At 31.5% G+C, this 20,010-nt stretch overlaps 1 protein-coding gene across 3 annotated transcripts in view; it reads left to right on the forward strand.

Annotated features, from left to right (window-relative positions):
- Positions 1-20,010, forward strand: part of LOC139491241 (sex peptide receptor-like) — a 39,784-nt gene that overhangs the window by 15,680 nt on the left and 4,094 nt on the right. Inside the window, exon 1 of one of the 3 annotated variants that reach the window (XM_071278767.1) lies at positions 3,500-3,636. The exons of 1 other annotated variant lie outside the window; for it this stretch is intronic. The gene's annotated coding sequence lies outside the window, so the exon portion shown is untranslated. Of the gene's footprint in view, positions 1-3,499; positions 3,637-13,375; positions 13,500-20,010 lie in introns of those variants that run through there. One more of the 3 variants, XM_071278776.1, reaches the window with a different exon arrangement.

Below are 20,010 nucleotides of genomic sequence, written 5' to 3' on the forward strand. Positions count from 1 at the left end.
CAATAGACGAGTGTGGTTATATTGTTAGAAAGGTGTGGCTATCTGTCACTTATATCCAAACCCAGATCCAACCATATTTTTTTATTTTCCAATTCGTGATTTTGTTGTTGTAGATGGCTGTAGAAATAACACATTTGTTTAACAAAAGATATTTCAATATTGCTATTATAAAAAAGCTGTGTCTGAGAATTTTCTATTTGTAGCAGCTAAGAGGCAATAGAATGCTTACACAACAATCATTGATATAAATAAACAGTAAATTGAAAATTGTATTAAATTTACAATTTTAATGATAACATTATTATTTCTACCGCTTCCAGCAGTCATATTTGATGAGGTTATTATCATCAACTACTTTAAAATAGTGATAACAAATAAAATTTCCTTTGAAATTGTATTGCAATTGTTCTTACTACAAAAACATTTGGTTATATTTGCTGTTTTAATAGAACATTTAAAAAAGTTAACATTAGAGGGAATACTAATACAGTCAAATTGAATTCGCCGTGGTATGATGCTTTTCCTGGTATATGCAAAGATGGCATAAATTGCGCAAAAATACGGAATTCCTGTGTGCAAATTGCTGGCATTCACATTAAGCAAAGACAATGTATTGTACATTTCAGTTGTTAGTTTTATACCCTGAAAAAGCAATTGCAACCAAAGGATTCCACCTCTTGTTTTAAAGTAACTTTTAAAATAATAAAAGGACTCTACAGGTATGTAGTTTAAAGATTAAAATAAAATTTCAAAATAGATTGATAAGAAAATACGTGAAATATCCTTAATATTTGTTGAAATAAGATAATTTGGCCAGTGAAAAAAATCTTAATAGAGTACATGAAAACAGATATCGTTAAGCTGTATGGATGATGATAATAAATTAGGCGTACTATATGATCTTTGACACTTCAGCAATTTTTAGAAAATTGACACGACGAAAAAATGTAATGCCGATTAGAAGTATTAAGTTTCAAAGTGCATTTTCTCATACAAGAAGTACAAGCATTTTATATTTTTAAATTTGCGTCTTTGAGTTAACAAGCCATAAGGTTTTGCAGGCACCCAACCCTCATCCCTTAACCTGGAACAGTCGTATAACAGCACAACATAAGAACATACTATACAAATCAATTGAAAAGAGCTTCGTCCGTTAACACACACTGAGCTTCCAAAAAGCTGTGACTGTTTTGGATCATGTATCGTCATGTGTAGTTGATTTTTCACTACTGTCATTTTAATCTGACAATAATTTATAGTTATGAGACTTTTTTTTAAAGTTTTATTTTTTTAGAAATGTAAAATACTAGTATAATAGTCATTACATAATGGCTTTCATGTTTGGTTGAACCATTTTTATGTGTTTGACCATTATGTGTCGTGATTCTGATATTTACTATTTTGCGAAAGTTATGGGACTTTGACAATAATAATTATAATAAATTTGTTTAACACAACGACATATTTTGTACAACTTCTATGAAAATATGAGCACAAAAAGCTTCCTATATTGGAAGGATTGTTTGTCAACATGCAATTCTTGTGGTATAGTTTTAAAACCATTTGGAATTTTTATCACAATAATATTGATTTCAACTTCCCGATTGTCAACTTTCCATTTCTATGTAGCAACATTTCGGCATCGCCTGCATACGGAGTATACAGTTGATCCGACATTCGAGAAAGTTATTATTCAGAGGGAAGCTATATTAGAACAGGTGGGGAAGTTGGAATAATTCCTTCGAAAATCAAACGAACGCCATCACGAGTTTGAACATTATGGAAAATCTTTTTCACAGAAGAGTACGTATATACATATTACAATCGTCGATATAAAAATCCCATCCTTCTTTTCCCCAATTTTGACCTACCGAATTAGACTTACCACCAGGTTTCTACACACTTACCAACAACACGACGTGTGTCATAGGTAGAAGAGTATCTGCACATGAGATAACTCCAGATTGTTTGTGAGGATCTTGTTGGTCAATCTTTATTTGTCTATGTTGCGTTTTGTATACTCTAGTTAGTTTTTATGTCTTTTTCTTTATTTTTGCCATGACTTTGTCAGTTTATTTTCGTCTTTTGAGGTTGAATGTCACCCTGGTATCTTTTGCCTCTCTTTTTGATTTGACAATTTCTGCTTGAGTTATATACTTATACCTGGTTTTTTGTAGCAGGCTCACACCTTTTGACTATTATATGCAAATCGGCGGAGGACAATTCACAACAGAACAATATTGTTTCTTTGTTTCGTTTTTATTTGTCTAACAACCTATCTAGATGGGGTCCATAAATAACTTTAGGGGTACTAGTATGCTTGCCCTTCCTGGGTAACTGAGATCGCCCCTGGTATTTGGTACGGTTCGTGTTGCTCAGTCTTTGATTTTCTTTATAGTGTTTTTCGTCGTTTTTCGTTTTATATCATGGCGTTGTCAGGATGTTTTTAACGTCTGAATGTGTATATAACTTTGGTACATTTTGCTTCTCTTTCACATATCCTTTGATAACCTTTTCTTTTGTTGAATTTTGCATGTTGTTGTGTTGCTGTGTATACCCCTTGCCGGATTGTAATCATTTGAAGTGTCTCGGGAATACGGATTTTTTGATAAATGTAATTGTCTGTTTTCCTTATCAATTTAGACAAAATGTACATTTTGGTCCAGTCAAGGTATTTTGTTTTCATTTGTTAGAGCAGTGGTTTTCAATTATATTAGAAAGCGTTTGGTCGATTTCTAATTTCCTGTATCAATATGAAAAACTGCATCTTGGACACAATACGGTATTTTTTTTTATTAATCATGCGATGTGTGTCTCGCTATAACTTAACTTTTAAAATTGCAAAAACATTTAGTTTAGTGACAGGAAATGAATGCGCATTTTGGGAGTTTTAAAGAATGATTCAAAGATCCAAATTAATTGTTAAGTTAAGATCATAAATGACACTGACACTGAATGAAATGAAGTTTGATAGAAAATTATCTCCTGATGTCAAATTGCTATAACTGTACTGTACCCTCGCCAAAATCGATTTAATAATTTTTATCACAGGAAGTATAAACTATAATTAGATTTATAATTTTGAAAAAAGGAAGCGTTTTTTTGTCTGTTTTGTAACAGAAGCCGATAGATTTACGCTTCCATCTATTAGCCTTAAAGACGTTAAAAGCTAAGGGATGTTACGGAACCTGTTCGTGTAAATTCGACATGTTCTTTTAATTTGAGATAACATTGGTTTCACAGCGTACTTTTAAAGTGTAGACGTTTATAAATACAAGTTCCATGTAAATCTATGTGATTAACACTCTGCACACACAGAGTGCAACACCTGCATGCTATATGTATATCTACTTTTTAACTTGATAACGAATTATGCACTTCATTTCACGTAGTAAAGGAGTCGAGTTTAAATCTAAACTTAGTTACGGAAATACAATACTTTAATTCACCAAAGGATGGTAATAGACAGATGCGGATCAAATGAATGATGGATAGCATACGAATGTTTTACTATGAGTTTTAGATGAAACATTGTACAATTATTTTATTTGAACACGCAAAAGGACAAAACTGATTATATATTTGACATTTCAATTTGGACTTATACAGATTAGGTTTTACCAGCCATTGTCAAGCGTAAGTACATATTCTAAACAGATTTATTTTTCAATTTTAATTATCTAAATATTTGACACTGTTGTTTTTTCTATAGTGCTGGCTTTGCTTTATGCCCACGTGGTTATGGTAGTATTAAGGAAAGTAACATAACAATTTGTTTGCCTACACGGACAGAGAATTTATTTACTAGTAAGAGTTAAAGGATCTGCGTTGAAAAATAGTAGCTAGGAAGACAACCATCTTCGTAAACTTTGATGAAATTAAATAAGTCCAGTAAAACAGGGGAGAATCCCTCAAAAATTTTCATTATAGAATAATGCGCAGCCAAAATATATTCGCAATCTTTAAGGGAGATTATGAATCTTTATTGAAATCTGCAGCATGATTTGTTTATATGGAAAAACATTTCTAACCCTATCCCTCAGCCCTATCCAACGGAAACCACCATTCATCCGCCCGACTGACATTGCCATACGGCTTACGTACATAAAATTGAGAATGGAAATGGGGAATGTGTCAAAGAGACAACAACCCGACCAAATAAAAAACAACAGCAGAGGGTCACCAACAGGTCTTCAATGTAGCGAGAGAAATTCCCGCACCCGGAGGCGTCCTTCAGCTGGCCCCTAAACAAATATATACTAGTCCAGTGATAATGAACGCCATACTAATTTCCAAATTGTACACAAGAAACTTAAAATAATACAAGATTAACAAAGGCCAGAGGCTCCTGACTTGGGACAGGCGCAAAAATGCGGCGGGGTTAAACATGTTTGTGAGATCTCAACCCTCCCCCTATACCTCTAACCAATGTAGAAAAGTAAATATACATATACAAACTAAGATATATTAGTTGTGTACGTAACAACATGATAAAGGTTCAATTTACGAAAGCACCGGGTTGTAAAAAAATAAATTTGGAGTTCACTGTGTATATGCCCCAGTTTAAATATTGGGTAAAACAGTATACACTTCCCGTAAATATAATTGGGAAGTTCCTAGATCATTTCATTAGATTCGTTTCAAAAGGGAATTGAGAATTTATAAAAATAAACAGGAAAAGCGAAATTGTGACATTCTAACAAGTGGTATAGTTTCTATGGTAATAAAATTCTTAAAACAGAGAACTCACAACCACCAATCTCCTACGCCTTATTTTATTTGATACAGCTATATATTATTTATCTCAGTAGGTATAATTTGCACAAGTATAAAAAACAAATATTAACAGTAAAATCAAAAGAAATTTTTAGGTTTCCATAATTGAATTAAGTTCGTGTAAATACAATGTATGCGAGGATTGCGACTAAGATGCACAAGATAAAATTGTATGAGTGACGTTAAAAAATAAATAAAAGTCGACAGAATTACAAGTTGTTTTGTTCAAGTCAATGACACACATCTTAACATAGGGCGAAAGATACCAGAGGGACATTCAAACTCATAGATAGAAAATAAGCTGACAAGGCGATGGCTTACATTTTTAAAAACGAAAAATTACAAACAGACAAATAAAAGTACACAAAACACAACACAGAAAACTTAAAAACTAAGCAACACGACCCCCGCCAAAAACTGGACGTGTTCTCATTAAATACATAAGTACCCTTCAGATGATATGATATGTTTGATTGTTAGTCGTTTGACGTCCAGTGGCAGATAGTTCAGGGATGTTCATGACGACGATATGATTTGAACGGAGATCACATAGGAACCATACCGTGAACATTTACCAAACGACATCTAGAGGCCAACATGCGGTCTTCGTGTAATTATTGAGGCGTAAACGCGGAGACCAATTAAAAATTAGTGTGGATAAGATGTCTTTTGGTTCTTATATATTTACTAACATGCAACAATCAGGTATTTACCAGTTCATTCAACTAATTTCGTTCTGTTTTGTTTTGAATATTTTGACGTTTTTTTTTTATTATTGTATCGGTGTCACGTCCAGTCATGCACCCTGCGCTCACTGGGACTTAAAAATAACTATTAAACACAATGTATTTTTTGGCCCAAAAAAGGGAATCTTTAAGAACCGATTTAAATTCAAGAATTACAGCTGTGTGATTGTTTTAAATGACTTAATGAGTAAACCCAATGGATAATGAGTAAACCCAATGGATAACCAGATTGTAAATGAAAAAAAGCAATACGCGGATGAGTCTCGAGCTATTATAGTTATATGTTTTGAATTAAAGAAGATTGTTCACTACTGTTCTTATTGCAAAACTTATCAAACTAATAGATAAGACCGGGATAAGACCTGGTGTACAGAATGATTTCCGTAAGGGATACTGTCCAAGATAGTATGATGGTCATGTGAATGCGTTACTAGCTCTACAATGAATATTCTAATGCAACAACGTTTGTAACGTTCATTTTGATTGGATAACGTCACTTTCTTACATGGCATCAATTGACAATTGATGCTATGGGACGTACGCGCAAGCGCAGACGGCATTTGACAGATTTTAAATACATGTTTTATCGTTGTTTTCTGTCAGTTTCTTTAGAATGGAGATAACAATATTGTATTTTAAGCTCCGACGGCATCAATTTGGGATTTGATGGTCGCAAATACCCGTTTACTGTCTCCGCTAACGCGTCGCCAGTAAACTTAATTTGCGACCATCAAATCCCCAATTGATGCCGTCGGAGCTTGAAATACAATACAGTTATCTCCTAATTAGAGTCCAGGAACATATTTGTTTTGCGGTTTTGAACGCTTTGTCTCTCTTTGGAGGGTGGAACTACGACGAATATGATATAGATAGAATAACTTTATACCGCCGTTTTTGATTGTAAAATAGCAGTGCAGTATCGGTCTAGGTCTTTGCTTAAATCTGAAATACAATGAATATTAATTGATTTATTGTATTATTTATACTGTTTTAACTAAAATTAAAACATCACTGTTTGACAAGGTATAAGATATTTCTCATATGAGGGGATCCACCTTAAATATACCCTTGGAAAGTTGGTCATAATTATAAATCATCAGTTTACAAAACTTTTTTGAAATGATAAGTCTTTTCTACCTCAGGAATAGATAACCTTAATAGTTGTATTTGGCAAAAAAATTTAAAGGAATTTTTGGACCTCAATTGTCAATATTGGAAACGTAACAAAAACAAAGATTGTAATTTTTTCAGAGAAAAATACTTTCTTCCTCCCTTATTTATATGTGATTTTGAGCATAGAAATAACATTCAAAATTAAAGTTCTGTTAAATCGTTATGGGCCGATCTTATACTTCAAATTTTATGCGAAATGTGGGATCTGAAAAAATATTTTTTCAAGATTTGTGGCATAAGTGAGTGGTTAGCTGCAAAGAATAACACGAAAATATATGAGGTTATCATGGCAATTGAAGTGCCATAATTCTTATCTATACAATGGATTTATTTTAAAACTGCAATGACTATAGCTTATGTGAAATATGTATATGATATTCAAATAACTGGATACATAATAAAAATCCACTGTTACGTACTGTGTATAATTATATATTTTGCAGATTATGCTGCTGTTATGCATTTGTCAGCTGCTGATCTCTTCCTTAAAAACTATGAAACTGTAAAGTGAATCTAAATTATAATTAAGTTTCTTCTTAAGTTTTCTAAAGATAGCAACAGGAATTTAAAAAATCGCATTTTACTCAAATTGTTAAGAAAGGCAATCTAGTACATGTTTTCAATGTCAAAATATTTAACAGTAAAAAAATATGAAAATAGAAATCAAAATACACGCCTTAATATATTTGAATTAATAAAACTGGAGGAACCCCCCTCTCACTTCTCGTCAGAAAGTGGTGTTCGACATATCTAAAAGGTTGTATGAAGCCGAATACAGGTCAATATCTTATTGTAAAAAGGGGTGTTCATTTAATTTCCATATTTCCCTTTTTGTTATTTTTCCGTACGTTGCTTCCTCTCTTCCCCAGATCCCACCTTCGAACACCCAATGTCGAACATTCTCACTTTTGCTACCCGCTATATCCAACATTACCAATTTATCACAAATTCCCACATTTGCTACCCGCTATATCCAACATTACCAATTTATCCCAAATTCCCACTTTTTTACCCCGTATATCCCTCATTCCCATCTTTTTTTTTATCTAGAATATATTGGTTGACAATGACAATCATAGCATATATTGTTCCTTTATGGGAATTTCTTGAATCATCCAAAACAAATTGAATTCTATTTGAAGGAAACGATCACTTTCCAATGGTAATCATCTGTAAAAAAGCAATTTAGTTATACTAAATGTCAATAAAAATTATTAGATAAAAAGGATTTGAACCGTATTATATAGTGTATTAATAACCTACCACGTTTGTTGACTCTAACGGTTTTATTGTGGGAATGATAAAAAGGAAGACTATCTTCAAATTTTCCTGATTTTTATTAAAGCACTTTTTCAATTCTAGAAAAATCAGCAATTGAACAATTTAATCACATTCAGTAGGAAAAACGGTGAAAAAAACGAATAAGCAGGATGACTTCCAGTAAAAGTTAAGATAAAATGTATATGTGAAATAATATGATAATGGCTTGCTGAGAACAAAAAGATTCATATGATTGAGACAACTACCCACCATACAGAGACCCAAAGACGAAGATATTGCCAACTATTGGTCACCACACGGCCTTGAACAATGAGCAAAATCCTTACCCCATAGCAATCTACAAAAGACCCCGTCACAACAAAAAAGTAAAACAATTCAAATAAAAAATCAATGGCCTGATTTGTGTACAAAACAACAAACAAAAAACATATATGATAAACAGTAACCACCGACAACCAACAACAGGCTTTTGACTATGGAAAAACGTTGAATTTCTACCGTTACTTTGACCTTAGTCCCCGCAAAACCTTGAAAGGGACAGCATATGACTTTAATCATGTCTTTAGTACAAAGTTTTCCATGACGAAGTTGTTGATCGAAAATTTTGATAGTGACAACAGTGCTTTATCTGAGAAAACTGTATGTTCATGTAAATTGAGAAACATGTTTTTTAATCATGTAGAGATGCTATCTTAAAATTTCACAAATATATATTAACGTTTGCACATTAAATGATAATTTGAACAAAAACGCCCAAGTGAAAATTATATTCATCATACATTTACATTACAAAATAATTTTTGTATTCTCTTTTAGAATTTATATTGTTATGGTTTTGATTAAAAAAATATGTAAAAGAGGAAGTTTGTTTTCTCATGTATCATAAATAAGAAAAACATGAACATTTAAAAAAAAATCTGTTTCCATACATATAGCAATATATACTTTAAATCATACACTCAACCGTCTATATAAAAAAGAAGATGTGGTATGATTGCCAATAAGACAACTGTCCACAAGAGACCAAAATGACACAGACATTAACAACTATAGGTCACCGTACGGCCTTCAACAATGAGCAAAGCTCATAACGCATAGTCAGCTATAAAAGGCCCCGATATGACAATGTAAAACAATTCAAACGAGAAAACTAACGGCCTTATTTGTATAAAAAAAATGAACGAAAAACAAATATGTAACACATAAACAAACGACAACCACTGAATTACAGGCTCCTGACTTCGGATAGGCACATACATAAATAATGTGGCGGGGTTAAACATGTTAGAGGAATCCCAACCCTCCCCCTAACCTGGGACAGTGGTATAACAGTACAGTATGTCTTTTTCTTGGCATGCAGTTTTGAAAAGTGCTGAGCTTACGTAAAGTTCAGGCGTAAGAATTTGAATTACTATGAGAAAAGTAAATTATTATAGTTTGTTTATTTCGGTATGTACTGATTAAAAGTTATTTTGACACCACAATTATATACATTATTCGTTTATGTTATCTGTTTGAAATATACCGACAGAAACACATTGTATATCATAAGTTATTAATGGAAATTCTGAAAATCAAAAGACGGTTTGTAAGTATTCCTTAGAAAACGAAAACAGACACCCAATTTATAGGAGTGACCTTACAGATGTTTACATGTACATCCACATCATTTGGACTATAGTAATGACTCATTGTCAAACCTAGACAATTACCCCCCCACCCCCACCCCCCAAAAAAATCCCACCTTATTATACTTATTTCAATATTACTATACAACGTACTTGGGCGGTCAGAACATGAAGTATGAACTTTGTCTGTAACTTAGATAGTCCTTACCTCACTGATAATTTAGTATTCTCATAAAAAGAATTAGTATAAGTCAGTCTTTTTTGAAATTTGATGTCAGTTACACCAGAAGTCAGTTAGAAATAAATCTTCTTCACCTAACAACTTCTTGAACTGAGGGGGTCAGACCCATGTCAGACAAGCTCGTGATTGTGTTTTATACATAAATTTATAATTGAACTTTTAAAATATGTTCTATTATATTGTATTGTTTCTCTAATTCTTCGTGAATTTATCCCTTTCTGCACTCATTGTATAAAAAAAATTTAATCAACGTGTGGTTCGTTTGATCTCAGTTCATCATTGGTCAAAATCCGATTTCCTCTGAATTTCCTATTGTGTCGGCATGAAAAAAGGCGACCATGTCTGATGACGTCACATATAAAGAACATATCTTTTTGCAGATCGTTCGTAAAGAAGGAATAAGTTTGCCTGCATATTGTTTGAAAATCATTAGAGAAACAGATTCCACCAACAAATCTCGTGTAATACGATATTTATCCACTCTCGACAGTTATATTTTAAATATTTAAAACGCTCGGCGAGCCTCGCGTTTTAAATTTGAAAATTTAACTGTCTCGAGTGGATAAATATCGTATCACACTCGATGCAGTGGTAAAATCTCTATATATCATTTTATTGCATTGTATTTAAAATGAATATTTGTTTGTTTGTATTGCTTGACCTTTATGGGTGTAATTTTGCAATAAAGATTATTATTATAAAGTTTAGATATAATCCCTTTTACCATGGAATTACAGGGAACCTAAACATTGGGCAAGACGAGTGGTAATAAACTTACTGAAAAAAATTACCAACAAAAAATAATTGGAAAACGGGAAGCTTGGCCATTAAAGATCCTCTTGTATTCCATTATTAAAACTTGGGGTTAACTGGGAAAAATTGATAAAAAAATCACTCCAAACTGTAGATACATGTATAGGCATATCTCATTTCGAACATCGCCCCACATAGAAGTAAGGCAATGCGATCAAACATGAAAGTTCTTAATAATGAAATCATATATTCTTCGTCATTCGTCTGAAGACCTTTCCCTGAAAATTCAAGTGTACCATTTTGTGAGCATAACGAAATCAGGTCCCTGTTATGTATTGGCTTACTTAACTATACAAAAATAGTCAAAACATCTTTTCATCTCTTTTTGGTATGTATTCTACAACTAATCTGTCTATCATTTTAAACAGTGTCTTGACAACAACTATTTAAAAGAACTTATTATGTTAACATGTTCATTAAAACATATTGTTTTCGTATTCGAAGTATTTTGTTTTTTCCTTTTCCTTATTTAGTCTGGTTATTTAAATAAATAGTAAAACAATCACATATAGTGAATAATACAATAATGTGTATTTACAAGTATAAAATCCAAATAAACGGAGAGTTACCAAATAACACAAATAAACAACAAACAATACAAATATGTAACATTTACAAAAAAAAAATCCAAAATCTGACACGCTTCGTTTAAGTGTCTAAGTAACTATTTTTAATTTATACTAATATAAATTATTTAGACTTCCTTCCTTTTTGTTTCCACAAGTTTTTCAATTGCATACATATACACCAAAATAAATATATGTTTCCGGCCTTCCTTATTTACAAATTCCAAGTATCCCCACTACCTACATTTTGTATAACCGAGGAAGGAAGAACTCAAACTTTTAAGCAATTATTTTATATCGTGTAACTATTTTAGTCACACTATAGTTAAATTTTTGATAATGAATTTCCTATACTTTTGTTTAAATGATAACAGATAAGGATTCTATATTATTAGCTTGCAGAGCTAATACGGAAATTATGAAGGATTTGGTCATTTGTCCAACAAGAGACTTTCACAATAGACATGACTCCAATATATCTATTGTATTTGTTGTAGAAACTTGTTTTTATACGACCGCAAAAATTGAAATTTTTTGGTCGTATTTTGGTATGACATTGGCGTCATCGTCGTCGTCGTCCGAAGACATTTGGTTTTCGCACTATAACTTTAGTATAAGTTAATAGAAATCTATAAAATTTAAACACAAGGTTTATGACCATAAAAGGAAGGTTGGGATTGATTTTGGGAGTTTTGGTCTCAACAGTTTAGGAATTAAGGCCAAAAAAAGGTCCCAAATAAGCATTTTACTTTGTTTTTGCACAATAACTTTATAATAAGTACATTAAATAGAAATCTATGAAATTTAAACACAAGGTTTATGACCACAAAAGGAAGATTGGGATTGATTTTGGGAGTTTTGGTCCCAACAGTGTAGGAATTAGGGGCCAAAAGGGTCCAAATTAAACTTTGTTTGATTTCATCAAAAAATGAATTATTGGGGTTCTTTGATATGCCAAATCTAACCGTGTATTTAGATTCTTATGTTTTAGTCCTGTTTTCAAATTGGTCTACATTAAGGTCCAAAGGGTCCAAAATTAAACTTAGTTTGATTTTAGCAAAAATTGAATTCTGGGGGTTCTTTGATATGCTGAATCTAAACATGTACTTAGATTTTTGATTATGGGCCCGGTTATCAAATTGGTCCACATTGAGGTCTAAAGGGTCTAAAATTGAACATTATTTGATTCATCAAAAATTGAACTCTTGGGGTTCTATGATATGCTGAATCTAACCATGTATTTAGATTTTGGATATTGGACCATAATGGGTGAATTTCCAATTTAAATTTTTAAGTGTTTAAGTTTAAGCTCTTAGACCACATCCATTCTGTGTCAGAAACCTATGTTGTGTCAACTATTTAATCACAAAATTCAAATTCAGAGCTGTATCAAGCTTAAATGTTGTGTCCATACTTGCCCCAACTGTTCAGGGTTCAACCTGCGGAGCATCTGGTTCTTTTCGTTGTTTTGGGGGCTGTTGTAGGTGACATGCTTCTATTGAGTCTGTTCTCCTTTCCACAATTAATAATATATATGGTTGTCTACTCTTTTCCCTGTATGTGTAAATATTGTAGCCAGATAAAAACTTTTCCTCCAATAATGTTTCAAGTCCTAGCCCAGAAAAAAACATATTTTTAAATGGGAAAAACATGGGAAGAACAAAAATGTTTTAATACAGTATTCCATGTCTTCAATAACATTACACAGTTGATTGTTTACTATCTTAGATAGTATCAGATAAGTTACATGTTTGGTATAGTGTTGTTTTTCAATTAGTTTGAATGTCTTAAATATAAAGCTAATGACGTAACACTCCAAATCAGTTTTAAAATTGTATGTTTTGGATTTTTGTTGAATAACAAATACAGGAGTAAAAACAATTATGAGAATTATTGATAAAATTATCTAATACCATCCACGTAATACAATTTTTTTAAATGCATTAACATTCCTGTTAGTTTTTTGAATGCATTTTGCAGATTGCAAACATCCATGCTACAGAAATTGAATTCTTATCTTTCGTTCTTATAGAAAGATATTTTTGGGTACTTTTGTGTTGTATGTTACTACAATAGGTCAAATGATAACTTTTAAAGTGATAAAGATTTTTTGTACATCTCTGAATTCGCCTACTCATTTTCAAAGACTACGGTAAATTGGCAAAACAATCATTCGTATTTCTCTAACCACAGAATAAAGACATTCATTCGTGTTTCTCTATCCACGGAATAAAGACATTAGTTTGGATTTGCAACGTTTAAAACTTTAAGCAAGGTAAGGTGCACACAAAGGATTTTCTTCATCTCATTTAACCTCAAAATTACATGGTGTGTGGATATAGTTAAATTGTTTGAAAGGGGAGCCAATTATTGAAACTCAATACACTATTTAACAATTTCATTCTCTTTACACATGTTTTTATCATTTATCTAGAATGGAGGGATGATTTACACAGTCACAATAATATTAGTCATTTGTGAATTAAAAGTAACGAAATAAATAGAATACACATGAATAGTAACAACTTCTTATGCCCAAATAGCAAACAACATATTATTATTATCAAATTATTGTGTCGGTTATGACTTTTTGGAAAAAATAAACCGAAATTGTAAATTTTGTTTTTTTAGTAGATTATTGCACACGATAGATGAAATATAGTTTTTTTTTGTCCAAATAAGTTGTAATTTATTTTAACATGTTTAACGTGAATCAGGATAAAGTTTAAACCAATTAAGAAAATAAGATATCAGATTAAACAAAAGTATCCACATGCGGTATTTTTTCTTCCAAAGTTTACTATGAAACGTCGTGTATTACCGTTTGCTCAAGGTCCGGTCAATTAATTTTCTTTACCGATTTTTTAGGCTGTAAAGTTTTATTTTCATACTTCATATAGAGATAGAACACCTTACGATGTCAATATTATTGTGATCATTGCTGTCAACTGAGTCGTATTGAACCATTGGTCCAGTACACTGTAAAGCTATGATAGTTAAATTTTCTCGAAATACACTCTTAATACAAAGTTTGGGATACATGATATATAATTCTTGAACATTTGTTACATTTATGTTTCTTTTCTCAGCATCAGACACTGTGAGGTTTGTTAGAACTCTAAAGCTCACAATCCTGAAGCATCGCCCCTTGGTACCTGTTGCAGCATCTTTTGCTATGTGTGTATGCCTCCCTGGACCTAATTTGGAAAATAAAATATCTTCAAATCTTGTAAGCGCACCCCAATCCTGCTTATACCACCAATGTATAATTACAATTTTGAATAGAAACAGAACTGTCAAAGACTTAATATAAATATTATTTTTTATCAGAACTTAATATGAATTTTTATATAAGTATTAAAACTTACGATCCTACAACCTGTCGACACTTATATATTGCAATATGTCATATTTTTTCTTCGACTGTATATATGACATCTTGACACTAAATTCATTGGATGTACATGTACTTTTTTGATAGTTTGCCTTATTGTATCCATTGTCATCGTTATTATGCATAAAAACAAGACAATTTAGAAAACTTTTCGAATTGTTCTCAAAAAATATTTCTGTGTGTTTCAAGATTTATATTGTAAAAATATACACACTGCAACTTAGTTGAGTGAAAACACAACGCCCGATCATTTAAAAAACTGGTCAAGAACATTTTGTTTTGCTCTCTAGAATTATATTTAATCATGCTCGTAGTGCTCACAGTCGCATAACAGGATTCAGAATAAACGTATGCTTACAATCATCTGGGAGAGCGGAATTTACAAATGATTTGTATTACAAACTTCACTATATTTGACCTAAAAACCCATTCCATTAGTTTATAGAATTGTTCTTGACACTTCATTACTATTCCACTGTACCTTTCAGCTTGCATTGCGTCTCACTATTTAAATAACCATACACTGTTCGTGACCAAACGACATCTGTTACTAATAAATTCAAGGTCTTCGACCTGTCTCCTATATTCATTGTGTTACAAAGACAGCGTACATGCATGAGTTGCGTATATATTTAGTGAATAGTGTTGTGGGATATACATTGTGTCTTCTTTTTTTTATTATTATCTGAACAACAGTTAAATGGAGAGTTAAAATTATCAGCAATTTGTCACTTGAAGTCGACACTTTGTAATTAAGATCTTATTTATTTGTCTCACATTAGAGCTTTGGACAATCAAATGCTCTTTATTATTTATTAGGAGAAATTCAGCTTCCGTATATTATAGCATTGTACCTAGGATATGCCTTGTAGGAAGGAGATTGATAAAATGAAAAACCATCAGTAAAGTTATTGTCCTGTTAACAGATAGATCGAACAGGGCTACCACTTTATCAGTTATATGTGTACTACAATGTGTTGACTACATATACTATTACAGTAAATTGATTTCTATAAAGGTTAGATACCATCAAATGTTTGTTCGCGTAATGTCATTTGTATTTGATTATGTAATGACATTTCATAGTAATTGACCGATCCCGTTGATTGCATTCGAGTACAAGTACATGTATTGATAACATGCATGTTAAATATATATATCAAATATGGCCTTTGTATTGATGAAAACCCTCCATATTCTTTGAAATAGAAAAAATATAAATTTTTAATCATAAAGATTTTAAGGTGTAATTGCATCAAACTAATTTTGAAACGTGAAATTGTTGCAAGTTTTGTTAATCCAAAATGGATTTTTACATATATCCATATTGGTCAATCAATTTTTCCGAAATTAAGTTCAAGGGGGTGGGGGAGGGTCAGTGTTTAAAAACTATGTGAATTTAATTTTTTATCCTACATTGAACATTTGATGTCGTCCCTAAAAACTGTCCAAATTTTAAAGATACGACCGCTTCTGTCAGAAACTGTTCTAAAAGGTGTCAGGAGAACTGTTCTACGAATTGTTCGTTAACAGAAATCTTGACAGCTAGTTTCTAACTGATTTAAAACTGATCCCAACGGTAAATCTGTTTATGTTTCCAAAGTCTGCTCCTCTGTATTTTACTGTAAGTTTGTTTGTGTTTCCAAAGTCTATTCCTTTGTATTTTATTGCAAGTCTGTTTAAGTTTCCAAAGTCTACTCCAGATGTATTTTTCGAACCAATATAATCGTTACGGCATCAGGTGTTCCAGTCAGACTGCCAATCCTAACAGTATAATATAAGAAATTATGATTTATAATTCTGTGAGAAATAAAATTTGATTGACTGCATATGAGACAATAGCTCAATAATGCATGATGGTTTGATAAAGACGGCATTCAAATTATATTGTAAGTAAATATAATTAACTAAGCATACAAATCAAAGAGTTGTCTATGAATCATTCTTTTTTGAAAAAGGTTATTGACGACGTTAGTATATAATATATAAAAAAAAACTAGTACATGTACTAAAAAGTATAGTGCCAGATTATTTAGGTATATGAACACAAAATTCTATTTTTTAGGAGATGTACTGTATCTTATTTCGAATACTTTCTATAATTAACCGAGAGCTCTCTGAGTAACCAAACTATACCATTTCACTAGTCTGTTATTACTAGGTTGTGAGCTTGAATCCGATACGTGGTTCGACGACTCAAATCTTCCGACTACCTCCCTCTTTTAAAACGTACTGAATGTGACGTTAAACACCAATTAATCAATAAAAGTTAGTATTAATGGCTTATGGACTTTGTGTGATTGAGAGAACGGCAAATGGACACTCCATGCAGTGATCGTTTTTTCACCAATATATATCTAAGTTTGTTGAAATTGTTTGAAATATTGTAATGAAAATCTCGTTTAATTTTAAAGAAAAAAAATAATAGTTATTATTAGCTGTTGTTTTTCTCTTCCGAGTTTATGCATTCCGAAACGAAACAAAAAAGGCAGAAGTATATAGTACCCAGTTTGATGGTCTATTCGACCTCACCTTATAAAGGAGTAGGTCCGGTAAGGACCGATTTTGGCCTCAAATTTCAGGTTCATCTGACGAAAGATTTTGACCACTTTTTAAACACTTAAGTGTCTATTTTATTTGAATTAATTAGTTTATGTGAAAGATTTTAACAGATTTAGTCATTAAAAACGATCCGATTCAAGCTCAAATATGAAAAATCTACGTAATATGCCGAAAAATGTCACTTTTCAGATGGTTTTTGGTAAAAATGAAAGTGGCCGCATCCGTGTTCATCCTCAACCTTTATATATGTTATGTTATATTATAAAATACAACTTACATTTCAATATTAAGGATGAACACGAATGCGGCCACTTTCGTTTTACACGAAAACCGTCTAAAATTTAACTAAAATGCTAGAATTATGAGGATTTCAGTAATTTAGCATGACTTAATGGTGCTAGTACCGGATATATGTGCATTGTATTGTCAAAAACAGCCCATATTTATGTAGCAGAAGCATTCTACTGTCCAATAAATAACTAAAGGTTTACATTTTAACTATTTTGTAAAACTGCTATATTTTGGGGCCAAAAAGGGGTCTTACTGAACCTACTCCTTTGTAATTTTATTTTTTACATTATTTTTCATTCAACTAAGATCTTACTCATCATATGTAAAAAACAATAATAATATTACTTTGCATCCTTAATACTTCTTCTATAAATGCATAACAAAATTTATTTTCAGTGTTATGGAAATAACCATTTAAGATCCACTTGTCTATTAATATATATATGGCATCCTTAATACTCCCTACTATAAATGCATGACAAAATTTATTTTCAGTGTTATGGAAATAACCATTTAAGAGCCACTTGTCTATTAATATATATATATTGCATCCTTAATACTCCCTACTATAAATGCATGACAAAATTTATTTTCAGTGTTATGGAAATAACCATTTAAGAGCCACTTGTCTATTAATATATATATATTGCATCCTTAATACTCCCTACTATAAATGCATGACAAAATTTATTTTCAGTGTTATGGAAATAACCATTTAGGAGCCACTTGTCTATTAATATATATATATTGCGTCCTTAATACTTCCTACTATAAATGCATGTCAAAATTTATTTTCAGTGTTATGGAAATAACCATTTAAGAGCCACTTGTCTATTAATATATATATATATATATATATATTAATACTGACTTTTATATAACGATGACATTGGTCTGATTTAAGTCCGAATTTAAACAAAAAGTTGTAGAGCTACAATTCAAATTGTCTTAGATATGTATATCATTGAAATTATAGCAGTTCAAAAAACGAAACGATTTACTGGTTAATTTAGGCTACTTTGGAAGGGTTCACTTCTTAGAAACACCTCATACAGTATATATATATAATGAAAAGTTCGTGATATCCTATATGTACCAAAACACGACACAATCTAACACTGATTAGGTAAATATTTAAAATCTATATTTATCCTTTTTTGTAGGACGTATTGAATAAGAAAAATACTACATGTAGTAAAATCATAGGTTGGTCACCTTTACAATTGTTGTTTGCAGCAAAACCGCTTACTGATAAAAGGGGTTGCTGATTTATTATTTCAAATTGCTTTATAGATTAACTTTTAAAAATCTGATAATATTATACCAATCTAACCGTAGCTGGTGTAGCCTTCTTTTGGGTTAATCTTTGTTAACAATGTGCAAAACCTTTAATGAAGAAAGCTAAAGTGGTGTATATAAATAAGCAGCTATATAACCAAAATAGGACAAACAAATAATTATGTATCTTCGCATCGTGTCTCCGAATTACCTACTGAAGCACTAGTTGTTGACTGTTCCTGGATAACAATACAACGTAGGGTTTCTCGTCTACTGATTGTAACATAATGTCCAATCTAAACAATTTGTTAACGTGTTGAAATTTCGGTATAATTGTATTTTCAAATGATGGTGATTGTAATTTTCAAGATGTGTCATAAAAGTCATAGATGATTAATTGATTGATGACGGCTTGACATTAATCTAGCAGAAAACATGCATCTCACTTAAGACTATCAAAGTTTAGCATTTAAGAAAAACAATGGAAAATATTCCTGTCGAAATAGCTTTCTTTTGAGATAGAGTGAATGATATAGATGATATGTCTATCCAAAACTCTTTCGTAAAAAAACCGACTCAGGCTAATAGAACGAAATTTTTATTTATGTATACATGCAGCCACGTCTTGTCAGAACTTGGACGTAAAATGTTGTGCTCTTTGTATGTTAAGGCCCTTGCATAAACTGTTTCAGAAGAACAATTGTGATTCATTAGAAAATATATGCCCCTGCCACACATATTCATTTTATCTGTTAATCAAAATTTAATCGATCAACTAATCCACAATTATGACCATGGACTGATATAATAGGTTAATATTATTAATTCGTATATTTTAACAAATTTGATTCGTTTAGGGATAGTCACATGTTAAACTATATTTTCGAAGGTAGAGAGAAAACGGCGGATAGCAAAACGCATATTGACCTGCAAAGAGCATATTGCACGGTTATTTTTAATTTATCTAAAAACCAATATACTTTTTGACGTCATGTAATGAATTTCAGGATATTGTTTAACGTTTGGAACACATGATATCTGTGATCGATTATTTGACGAAAAAAATCTTCAAATACATACGATGTCTAAAAAAAAAAAGTAAATGAAATAACAACTAATATGTTGTTATTGTCAAGGAGACAATGTAATATCTATAAAATTCCAACAAACCTAAATGACGATTTTTATACAAATATGGTCAGAAATTAATAATATAACAAATATAGCCTTTGTATGAGGTCAATACAGGATATATCGACCC

This window comes from Mytilus edulis, chromosome 1 (assembly GCF_963676685.1).
Source record: "Mytilus edulis chromosome 1, xbMytEdul2.2, whole genome shotgun sequence".
NCBI lineage: Eukaryota > Metazoa > Mollusca > Bivalvia > Mytilida > Mytilidae > Mytilus > Mytilus edulis.